General features: G+C 42.4%; 1 long non-coding RNA gene across 1 annotated transcript; it reads right to left on the bottom strand.

Moving 5' to 3' along the window:
* Nucleotides 1-594: 594 nt before the first annotated feature.
* On the bottom strand, nucleotides 595-3,108 carry LOC118996971 (uncharacterized). The gene is made up of 3 exons (XR_005068578.1): nucleotides 1,407-3,108; nucleotides 1,132-1,204; nucleotides 595-958 (listed from the first exon to the last, which is right to left on the bottom strand). It is a non-coding gene; the product is annotated as an uncharacterized LOC118996971 (long non-coding RNA).
* Between the last annotated feature and the right edge of the window lie 9,241 nt (nucleotides 3,109-12,349).

The raw sequence follows: 12,349 nt of genomic DNA on the forward strand, positions 1-12,349 counted from the left end.
ACCTTACCAAATATAATAGATGCCCTACATATGTGATAATCAAACCACTTCATTCATCATCAGTACACACGCACTCCATTTAAATTCCTAAGGCAAAATACCTGACACAAAATATGTGACTGGTTTTCAGCAGGAAGTGCTTCATTTTTTTCTGCCTCTTACTCTTAACTGTATTGGAAGTAATGCACACTGCTGGATGCTGATGATAGCGCACTGAAGAATAGCCCATTCTTTTGAAATGTTAAGCATCACTTTCCATATCTGAAAAACATTTTTAGCTTTTTCCATATGTGGTCCAATATTTCCCAAATCCTGGATCTTTGCTTTTATTCAGTATTCCTAGAATAGTCCATGTCCCACCATATTTCCTGTCTTCTTCAGTATTATTCTTCAGGAGATTTAATATCACAAGTCCTGTTTGCTAGGAGCTACCTTTAGTGTACTCTAAAATTGCAATACTGAGTGTAAAATGACCACATACGGTATTCACTAAAGAACACGCCAAGAAAAAAAAACTGCCAGCTGCCTGAACGATACAGTGCAATCAAATCAAACACAGCCACTCGGGTTTTTTTTGTTTGTTTGTTTGTGGGGTTTTTTGGGGGGTGGCTTTTTTTTTTTTTTTTGGTTTAGACACAGTCATCAAACATATTCAGTGTCCACTGGTGCCCAAAGCAGTACCTAGCAGTAATGACTTTTGTTAGTAGGTTTGAAAAAGGATTATGTCAAAGACTGTGTGAAATGTGAAATGAATCAGACTTCATCAAATAATCTGAACTCCAAGGCTATTATTACCTAGCACCCCCCCTTGGTTGCTCCCACACACACACAACACACGCACACACACAGGCTTAACTTCACCCTCTTTCCTGGCCTGACGTTCTGGCAATGACTTCCTTCTCTTCTTTATCTCTCTCCAAGTCTTTCAGCAGCTTTACTCTGTTCTCAGATCCAGTCCCTTGGGAAAGGAAATCAGTAAAACCCTCTATGGTAAGACTTCACCATCAGGTGAAAAGGAAGGATAGAGAAAGAAGAGGGTGTGGTACTCCTTCCTCCACCACACCCCACCCATTGAGTCCTGCACTCCAATCCACTGCGGCTCAGGGGAGCACAGCAGGTCCCCTGGCTCACCTTCGAGCAGCCTGGCCCAAACACCAGCCATCAGGCACTTTGCAGAAAACTTCCCTTAAAGCTGGCAAATATTCTGGGGAAGCGAGCAAAATGAGAGATTACTTCAAATATACACTGCATGGAGCTCCACGGAACAAGACTGAAAGGCACCTTTAGATACAGACCCCACAGACCCGCACCCTCCACTCCCGATCACCTTTGGTAATTGCCTGAGAATTTACAGAAAACTGCCCGGATTGAGCACGCGAGGGGGACGCGAAGAAAAAAGACATTACCTCCTGGGACTGCCTTCAGGGCGCGGGCCAGGATCGCATCCCCAAAGTGGCTCCGGCTCAGGTCACAGCTTTTCCGAGCTCAGCCTGCATTCGGACCCGTGTCCCCGCAGCTCTGCGCTCAGCCAGGAGGCTGGCCGGGACTCCGGCTCACGTCCCCGGCCGTAGCCCTGCTCACCTCCCTCTGCCGCTCCTGCTCCGCCACCCCGCGGGCACGCTGGCTCCCAGAGCTCGCCCTCCGCCTACCCGCGCCCCCAACACCCACCCGCTCCTTGGTGCCCACTGGGAGCCTCTAGCGGAAGCAAAAGGAATCGCAACAGACTTGCGGCGCCCGGGCTCCGACGCCGACTGCTTGGAGCCAGCCCGGCGGCGGCTTGGACTTCCTCCCTCGGCCCTCAATCCACCCGCCCGATGCTGCCACCGCCGCCACTTGCCCACCTGCACCGGGCTCACCTGACCCCGAGTCCGCGAGGCGCTAGCCTGCCCGCAGCGCTCTATGACAACGAGGGCGTGGGTATGTTGAGCTAAAGAAAAACAAATCTGGTAGGAAGAACACACACACATGCACGTTGTAAATTAGACTGGACAGACTACCCAGCTCCGTACCTCTTTCCAATAGCTTCCAAAAAGTGTACGATCAGGACACTTCCTCGTTCCTGCTGCCCCCCAACTGGGCACTGGCCGCACCGGCTACTCCTGTATTTGCCCGCTCTCAGCCATTCTCTTGGTGACGCCCAGAGATACCCTAACTTGGCCTAACCGCTCCCTCCATCCCCTCCCCAACATGTATTTAAGTTATTCCTCTTCCTGACAATTCAGAGAGCGGTTTTGCTGCTTCTTACCTCGAGATGCTGTTAATTCTCTTTCCTGTCCTTAAAATCCCAAGCCAAGGCTGAGACGCACACAAGTCCAGAGGATTTTTCTTGACTCACTCTCCCTGAGCTCTGCCGGCTTTTCCTTCCGAGGGGATCAGAAGGGGATGGCGGTTCCAAGCTCTTGACTGGCAGCGCCTACAAATCTTCACTCCCGTAGTAACGGAGACAGGACAACCTCCTGGCAGCCAGTCCCTCCTCAGTCAACTTGGCTTTCTATTTTATTTTCTTTAACCCCACAGGCCTGTCATCAGTCAATTCCAGGACATCGGTCAGAAGAGAAGCAGATGTTTTCAGTTGTGGCCGCCCCGGTCTCTTTTAATAATACCCCACTACCACACACACACACACACACATCCCTTTCTCCCTTTAATTTGGAAAATCTACTCTCTGCTCGGATCAGGTGGGGACAAGGCGGAGAGGTGCTGTAAGAAGAGCCAGTCCAAGGCACAGCTTCAGAAACCCATATCCCTGGGTAGCCCTTTGCCAAGGTGTCTGCGCTGAGGAAACTTTGAGCTTAGGCTGCTGCGGCCGAGCGGGGCTGGGCAGGCAGCAGGCGCCGGGTTACCAGCGCTAGGTGAGGAGGATTGCGATGAGGTGGCTGCAAGGAGGAGGGACACCAGTCAGGCGGCGGGTGGCGGACAGCCAGGTCCCCGTGGCCAGGCTCTGCTAGCGGGCTGCGCACTCACGCACACACACACAGGCGCGCACACACGCGGGAGCGCGCAGCAACACACGCACGCTCAGCCCCGCGCCGGCCTCCCCAGACCACTGGAGAGCATGAAGGCGGGAGGCGCAAAGAGGGGCAGGAGTTACAAGGATGCAAGTGACCAGGGGACTGGACCAGTCATCACTAGTTATCACATTGTTGCTGGCGGCAAGCCCTCAAGCCCGTTCGGCCACCTCCTCGGTCCCTGCCTTCTCAAGCATCTAGACTTTCCGGCTCTTTCCTTGAGGCCAGTTACTTCCCGGACCTTGATTTAGGACACCAGACTGCAAGCGAACCCAGTCCCCAACTGCACCCTCCAGAGCCACTTCCGCCCCTCCTCTCGCCGAGTTTAGAAGTGGTTGCGGCTGCAAGTCCCGGAGTTCCAAAGGGCTCCCCGAGGTCCTTCGAATAGAGGAGTCCACACCCTTTTCCCTGGACAGAATGCCCTCTCATCCTGCCTTTCCTGCGTGTTCCTACACACATTTCCCTAAGAAACTCCCGAAGTTCGAGTAGATCTTTGGGAAAGAAACAGCCTAGGAAATTGTAAAGCCTAGCTTTTAGAACTGGCCTTAATTTAGGATCTCGCTTATACTGCAAACTGGACGGTAGCAGGTGAAAGACTCATATAGAGAAAAGGGAGGGATTAGGAGTCTGGAAACTCAGCCCCTTTAGCAGCCATTTCCGAGGTTTTGGTCCTGGAGTAACTGCCCAGGTCTTAAGCCAGCTCCTGTCCCAATTTCTCTTCCCTCGACAGCTTGGAAGTGATCACTGGGTGCCGCACAGCTGGACAGCCCCAAACCAGAGAGACGTCGCTCTCAGAAGCGTCCCAGGCCCACTCGCCACTCCCCTAGAAGAAGCTTCCTAGTGAGAGTTTGCTTACCCGCACTGAGCTGCCGGACTCAGCCAAAGTAAACTTTTGTCCTCTGGTTTTTGACACTGGTTCGCCTTCGCGCTCTGGGAGGTCGCTTCCTGGCAATTAACTAGCAGAGCGTTGCTCTGCTTTCCCAAGTGCTGGCCGGGCCGGGGACTGCCGCGGGCTTTTTTCTTTAGGGAGCTTCGCTAATCTCCACAGCTTGGGACCCGCTGGAAGAAAACACAAAGTTGCGCAACGTAGTGATAGCGCGGGGTTCTTGGCTCTGCTGCGAGCGCGGCTCTCCACCACCTTCTCCATCCAGCTAGCTCTCAGGAACCTTGGGCTCCTGACTTGCTACGAGAGTCCACTTCCAAATTGAAAGGCGGTAGGTAGACTTCACCCAGAAGCCAGTGGGGAAACACCGAAGGTGGAGCCGCCGAAGCGCCAAATTGGAACCAGAAAATGATTTGGCTCAAACGATTAAACTTGTGTTGATGGGAGCTCCAGCAGCACTATTCAGCTCAGAAATCTCTCCAAAGCATGCGAAGGTCACCCTTGCTGCGCCAGACAAGTAGCTTACAGGGCACACATTAGAATATCAGGGATGAACCTGCGCTGGATTTCGTGTGAGCTGACTCTGCAGGAAGCAGAAACGGAGAAAAACTGTCGATTTTTAGGGGATGATGGATCTCCAGAGGATTAGAGGACTACTGGCAACAGCCCCGTTAATTTGCGTTGGTGCACAAGGCTACTTAGACCCGCGCACTGGGATTCCGAGTGGGCGGACCCAAGGCCCATGCTTTCCTTCCGATGCAGTAAGAGGAAGAAGCAGCTAAACAGAGGAGGCTGCCTGAAGTTAATGAATTTAGTGGTGAGACGCTAATAGATGAAGAGGCATTTCATTTCTGTATGTGTTAGTTTGCCAGGAGCGACTTTTTAGGTTTGACATCCGAAGAAGTAGCTCGGATACTGACTTTTTTGCAGCATTTCAATAGAAAATGTTCCGTGTTTTAGAAGCTGGTATAAATATGTCCATTGCTCTCTTGCCACAAGGTTTGATGCTTCTTCCATTTTTCGTCCTTATTCTTAACTAATACGTTACTGTTCCTGATATCTAAGTGAAGTGACAATAAAAAATATAGTAAACTACTTCAAACAAAAGCCCATCTAATTTAGGATTTCTGATGACATAAACCTATGAATTAACAGTAAATTATGTGGCAGACTATTAGACAAGAATTGCAGAACTGTAATCAAGAGACTCACTTGGTGAAAGGAAACTCAGAATTCAGAGCTGATTCCTCTCTAGAAAAATTCAGGCTTGAAATTTGTTTCCTGGTAGCCGCTGAGGTACTACTGGCCACTCTCTGCTACTAATGCCTTTCTGTAGAACAAATAAATGTGTTATTTATACACTTAATACCCCAAAAGTGTCTTATAATTCTGGGAATGTTGTGCCCACCACAGCAGTCTTCCTTTACCTTGAGTTATTCGGCTTACAAGATGTGTAGGCTGCAGTGGTAACCAGGGGTATAATTTTTTTGACATTCAGACATTTTCAACAAAGTTAAAAGCCTGTGGATTTATGAATCCTCTTCCAGAAGCACTCACTTCTCAGTCCTCTGGAAAAAGTGCCATTTTCTCAATGATTTTTGATTGTTGCAAAGCCAAGTCCACATGTGTTATTTGTCACAAAAAGAGGGGGACATCTAGACTTTCCCTACCATTTTTATACTTTGTTTTTATGGGGGGAAAATAGCTGATTATCAAAAGAAGCAAATATTCATGTCAGAGGTTTCCCCCATCTCTTACACCCTTACCTATGCCTACATTATCAAGAAGTTATTGAGACTCGAAGGTACTACCAGATCCAAGTGCATACCTTCCAAATCCATACCTCCCAAATTAAAATAGCCACTGCCTTTGTTGTAGTGTTGTATGTTTCTCTCTATTTTTTAACAAATGAAAACTGAAGTTAATATAAATGGTGTTTCTTCCACTAGAGACTGCCTTGCACTTTTTATCTCTTCAAGATAATTGCTATATAAAATCTATCTTTAGAACAGTTTTTTATCCTGGAAATAGCATTTCATTTATTAGTATACTGCTTTAGTATATAGTAAAGTTACTCTTTGTTTACCAGTATGCTTTTCCCACTGCACCATGAGCAAGGATGGTGTCATACATTGCTGTTGCTGAAAATCTGTTACAGAATGTCCCTAAATAGATGCAAATAATAATGATGATGATAATTAAAGCTACTGTTTATTGAGTAACTACCATATGTGATTTATGTATATTTTCTATTGATCCTCTTTACAAGCTACTGATCTAAACTCTATATCCTTACATTATGGGGAAATTGATATTTATTCAAATTTTTCCAAGATCACAAAGCTATTTCATTGGAAGTGAGTTGGGATTAGAACCTACATCTGCCTGACTCTGAAGCTTGCACTGTTAACTACTTCACTCTATTCAAATGGGCAGGCATCGTATTTTCAATTATTCAAGGTTAAAGGAAATTTATATACACTTAATACTGAATAAAGGAATATGTGGAATGTATAATATATTCTTTATCTCTTATGCAATCTAATCAATATCTATTCAAGTATAGAAACATTGGAACGATTAGTCCTCTTTTGTGGTAAAGTAGGATGATGTTTTCTAGGCATTACTACCATGAGAAAGATAAATGCTGAGTTGTAACTTTCCTTGAAGGAAAACGGAGTCAGGCCACTGTAAATTTCCAATTGTAGAAAATTTTTAATTGCTTGTGTCTATGTTGATGTGCTTATGTTAAAAAAGAAGTGAATGCTATTATAAAGTTTCACTTATAAGTTCTAGAGAACTGCTATACAGCATTGCATGTATAGTTAGCTGTATTGCAGTGTAGTGTAGCATATTTACACTTAAAATTTGTTGAGAGAATAAACTCACATTAAGTGTAATTACCCCAATAAAAAATAAAAATAAGCACCTGGGAACACAGAGAACATTGACTATAGAGTGGCATAGGAACATACCATATAGGTGCAGTTGACATTTCTAGAGGCTCACATTACAAAACATTTTTTAACTTTGTAAAGTTATGGTACAGATACAGTACATCCGTACCCCTGGAAACCAAGTTGTTTTGAAAATGAATGAGGAAGTTCCCTTCATACTGATATGGAAAGGTATCCATGATATTTTTATTTATTTTATTTTTTTATTTAATTCTTATTCCATGGTATTTTTAGGTGAAGAAAAGCAAAGTGCAGAAAATATCAATAAGTGATAATAGTGGTTAGTATTGAGAGGTAATTGAACAGGTGTGTTACAGTTTAAGATGAGACTTTATATGTTCTTTTGATTTTAGAGCCTTGTGATAATTTTTCCTATATAAAAAAGTGATTTTGAGGATTGCATGGAAATAAGAATATAACGGATATATGTACTTCATTATTTAAAAAAGAAAAAATGTTAAAAGGTAAATGGGAGATAATTAAAGAAACTGGCCTATGGTACATTTATTCATTCACTCCCTTTACCACGGAAAGACCTTGGGGGAAAGAAGTGAAGGGAAGTAGGGAAGTGTCTTACTCAGCCTTTGTTGCCTTAACAAAATACCATGGACTGGGTGGCTTAAACAGCATAGATTTATTTCTCATGGTTCAGAAACTAGAAAGTTCAAGATCAAGGTGTCAGCTGATTTGGTTCCTGGTAAGAACTCTCTTCCTAGCTCCCACAATGCCACCTTCCCTGTGTTTTCTCATGTGGCATTTTCTTGGTAAGTGGACACGTAGGAAGAGAGGTTTCTCTTCTTAGAAGGGCACTAATTCCATCATGAGGGCCCCATCCTCATAACCTAATCTGACCCTAATTACCTCCTAATATCCCATCTCCAAAAACCATCATATTGGGAGTTAGGGATTCAAACTAAAAATTGAGGGAGGGGTCAAAAACATTCAGTCAATAACAGGAAGTGACCAGCTCTAGTCTCCTTTTCAGCTTAACAATAACCCACAACCTTCGGACCAACTTCTAGTCTCCTTTTCAATTGGACTTCTTCTGGATAAATAGACTAATGCAATTTGCTAGGAAGAAAAGGCCTAACACTGAGGTATTCTTAGCAGGATGTCTCTGGGTAAGGGTGACCTATAACAAATAAAACGAAGGTCTAGGAGGCATTGCTCCCTTGAGAATAATGTATAGGTTCTCTTAGCCTGAGGTAAAAAATGTTTCATAATTGGAATGCTTCCCACTGTGTGAGAAGCCGTGCACACCCCACTTACCTATTCTGGGCTAGCCTAACACATATATTATAGGAAGGTCATATCTGGAGAGCCACTCTTGATGAACCTTTTGATTGTATTCTTGAAATTATTTAGTTTAGGTTGATACTGCTTATAATATCTAATAGACAGAAAACTGTACTTGAAAAATAATTAAATTTTAAAAATAAAAAATAATAAAGAATAATAATATCTGATTTGTGGCAATCTGACTTGAAAAATTCAGTCCTGTGAATAGCTCAAAAAGTTGATAGATTTATTCAAATTGCAAGGAACCTTTTTGATCATCTTTTATTGATTAATTTAATGCTAATATCAAAACTATTAAGTATTATTATCTTCATTTATGAATAGAAAACAAACAGTCACAAAGAGGTTAAGTAATCCTGCCATGGTCACACAACCTTGACTGTCTAAGTTCAGCTCCTTAACCTGTACTAGAAGGTTCTATATCAGCTGTAAAACCTGTAAAAGCAGGACTTGGGTATAGGGTTCATCACAGATATCCCAGCTTATAGACAGTACTTCATTTCTAACTAGGGGGGAAAATTAATAGAGGAAAGAGATGTACAAATTGTAACGACATGGACCAAGTATCCCTGTATGCCATGCACTGTGCTATTACATACTATATTTTATCTTACTTAATTTTTAGAATAACCTCATGAATTAGGCAATAATACCATTATTCTACTAGTACTGTTAAACAGATTACCTTCTCAAAGTCTTACAGCTATTAAGTACAAAACCAGAACCTGTTGTTTTAGCAATGAAACCACACTTCCTTTAACATCAACATATTTTATTTTTTTATATGTTATTTATTTATTTTTAGAGAGAGAAGAAGAGAAGGAGAAAGAGTGGGAGAGAAACATCAATGTGTGGTTGCCTCATGTGTCCCCTACTGGGGACCTGGCCTGCAACCCAGGCATGTGCCCTGACTGGGAATTGAACCGGTGACCCTTTGCTTCACAGGTCCATGCTCAGACATCAACATATTTTAAACTACAAATGAGCACAGACCCAGCTGCCTGATGCTCTGAAAGCCATTACTCGAGAGGCAGGTGCTGATGTAAAGGAAAGAGGTTTTAGTTTCAGGTCCTGGCCACCTGGAAGATGGGGGGCTCATGTCTCAAAGGCCATCTCTATATCTCAGTGGTATTTTTAAAGAAGGGGAAGGGAACAGAACAAAAACTCAAGGGAGGGGATTGAAAAGTCCTCTAAGTGCAGACTAACACAGTCCCATTGCAGTAAGGCAAGTGATGGCCAGGCGTTTAGCCATCCCGAGTTTACTTCATCCTGGTTTTACTGTTGAAAGTCAGCAGATCTGGAACTGGGATGCGTGAAGGTCAGAGTCTATATTTTTTGAAGTTAGTTCTATGATTTTTTATTTAATTATTGTTTAAGTACAGTTTTCTGTCTTTTTACTCTACGATTTTTATACAATCATGCTGTTTATCCACATTAGTCAGAGTTAGCACTTTCAGACACAATGTCAAAAGAATGGTGGGGTGGGTTACAAATCCCTACTGTTTCACTACAATATTGTATTTGAAGCTAAGTCACATGCTCAAATTTCAGTAACCATTGTAGTTTTTTTTTTCAAATCAAAATACCTGCTACAACAAAATAAATAGAAACTAACCATGAAGTTGGAATAAATACCAAGCAATTGGAGTGTTTTCCTGAAGAAACTACATAATGGTTATTGATTTACTACTTGCCATTCTGCTAAGATAAGTGGGTATAGTTGTGACTTTTTTGACACTTTTTTTTGATAAGGGTGGAAATCAAACAAGAAAATGTGTTCAGAAAAACATAATTTTTATAACAACTTCAGCCCATTTTACTTTTAAATGCTAGAAGTGTTTCTTTTTTCAACTGTCTCTTAGTGTGTAAGCCAGTGGATTCATAGAGCCATCACAAAATTTCAAAATGGCATTACGCTATTACACATTAGAAAAAAGGAAGTGAAGAATAGAAAGCTTTACTTCTATCCTGATTCAAATTTCACTCTCCCTTAAATTCTGGACATAGAGTGATGTTTAGAATGGGAAACTGAAAAATGAGTAAGAGTTGTCATTTAGGAGCCAGCTCCTCACGGGGGCTTATATATCAGGCCAGGCAGTTTGAAATTCTCCCTGATGAAAATGGTCACCGTATAAAAACAATTTATCTCTACAGTAGTGCATCTCTGTGTAATAATTGATCTATAGACCCTTGAGGTAATTGACCCTCTGTGTAATAATTGATCTATAGACCCCCTCAATTTAAATTTTTGTTTCTGACACCCTCTATTATTTAAAATCTTCCAAGGAAAATTGAAGGTTTCCCAGAGGCACATAGGGCTTTGTAAGTCAGCAGACACAGAAATGGGGAAAAGGTCAGGAAGGGAAATTCTGAGAAAGCTCCAAAGAGAAATATACTCTAGGCAGAATCACAAAGGTTGAGTTGGCAGTAGTCTAAATATAAAGAGGGAGGCAGAAACCTGTGCAAAGTTTTCAAAAATGGGGTGGGACAGGGAAGAGGTAGGAAGGAAAAGAAGAAAAGGAGAGTTTGTTAACTTCAAAGTAACTGCAGACAGAGGTTTTAAACTGAAGATTAAGAAACAACTGTTTCACAGTACCTCAGAAAATGACTGTATTTGAAGATAAGAATAATTAAAGTAAAATGAAGCCATTAGGGTAGACTTTAATCTAATCTCACTGGTGTCCATATAAGGAGACACTAAAACCCACAGAGAGATATGGGGAAAGATGGCAAGATTGCAGCCATCTGCAATCCAAAGAGAGAGTTCTCTGGAGGAACCTATAGACATCATGATCTTGGTTTTTTATTCTCAAGAACTGTGAGAAAATACATTTCAGCTTTTTAAGCCACCAGTCTGTGACATTTTGTTATGGAAACCCTAGCAAACCAATACACAAGGGAAAATCAACTAAGAGATGGGATTGGAGAAGTCAGCTTCAAGCTATGATAGAACTTGCCAACCACATTTAAGATGCAACTACATTTAAAATTAAAGAGAGTATTGCAAAAAGTTTGGATAAATTGTTTGAAAAAGCTTGGAATAACATTAACAAACTTTTTCCCCTAAAATCACTTTAGATGAAGAAGACTAAAGGAAGGCAGACTGGACCAATTAGTAAAAAAAAAAGGAAAAATAAAGTGAAAAGGACTCACCAACTTGGACAACAGTGTGGTGATTTCAAGGGGAAGAGGGTATAAGTGGGATAAAAGGCAATGGAAAAATATACAATTAAAATGTGTTGAAAACTTATTTGAACAAATAATAAAGGAGAACTTCCCCAGTCTGGCAAAGGAAATAGACTTCCGGGAAATCCAGGAAGCTCAGAGAGTCCCAAAGAAGCTGGATCCAAGAAGGAACACACCAAGGCACATCATAATTACATTGCCCAAGATTAAAATGAAGGAGAGAATCCTAGAAGCAGCAAGAGATAAGGGGACAGTCACCTACAAAGGAGTTCCCATCAGACTGTCAGCTGATTTCTCAAAAGAGACCTTACAGGCAAGAAGGGGCTGAAAAGAAGTATTCCAAGTCCTGAAATCCAAAAACCTACATCCAAGATTGCTTTATCCAGCAAAGTTTTTATTTAGAATGGAAGGACAGATAAAGTGCTTCTCAGATAAGATCAAATTCAAGGAGTTCATCATCACCAAGCCCTTATTATATGAAATGTTAAAAGGACTTATATAAGAAAAAGAAGATCAAAAATATGAACAGTGAAAGAACAGCAAACTCACAATTATTAACAACCACACCTAAAACAAAAACAAACCAAGAGGACAGCTAGATCAGGAGCAGAACCATAGAAATGAAGAACACATGGAGGGTTAGCAACAGGAGAGTGGGAGGAGGAGAAGGGGGGAGAAGGTACAGAAAATAGCATAGACAGTAGGTAGAAAATAGATAGGGGGAGGGCAAGAATAGTGGGGGAAATATAGAATCTAAAGAACTTGAGACACATGGTCATAAACTAAAGAGGGGAGTGGTGGGAGAGGGGGTGTGCAGGGTGGAGGGGAATGAAAGGGAGGAATAGCACAACTGTAATGGTACAATCAATAAAATATATCAAATTTTTTTACAAGTTGAAAAAATAAAGATATGGTGTGAACTAACACAATGAAAATACATATAGAAAAGTGTAGAGACTGCAGAGAAATAAAGAAGGCAGAATAGGATTAAGGGATTGATCTGAGTGGTGCGGAGA

The sequence above is a fragment of the Sturnira hondurensis genome, unplaced genomic scaffold (assembly GCF_014824575.4).
Source record: "Sturnira hondurensis isolate 20B ecotype Veracruz unplaced genomic scaffold, ASM1482457v3 Scaffold0012012, whole genome shotgun sequence".
Taxonomy (NCBI): Eukaryota; Metazoa; Chordata; class Mammalia; order Chiroptera; family Phyllostomidae; genus Sturnira; species Sturnira hondurensis.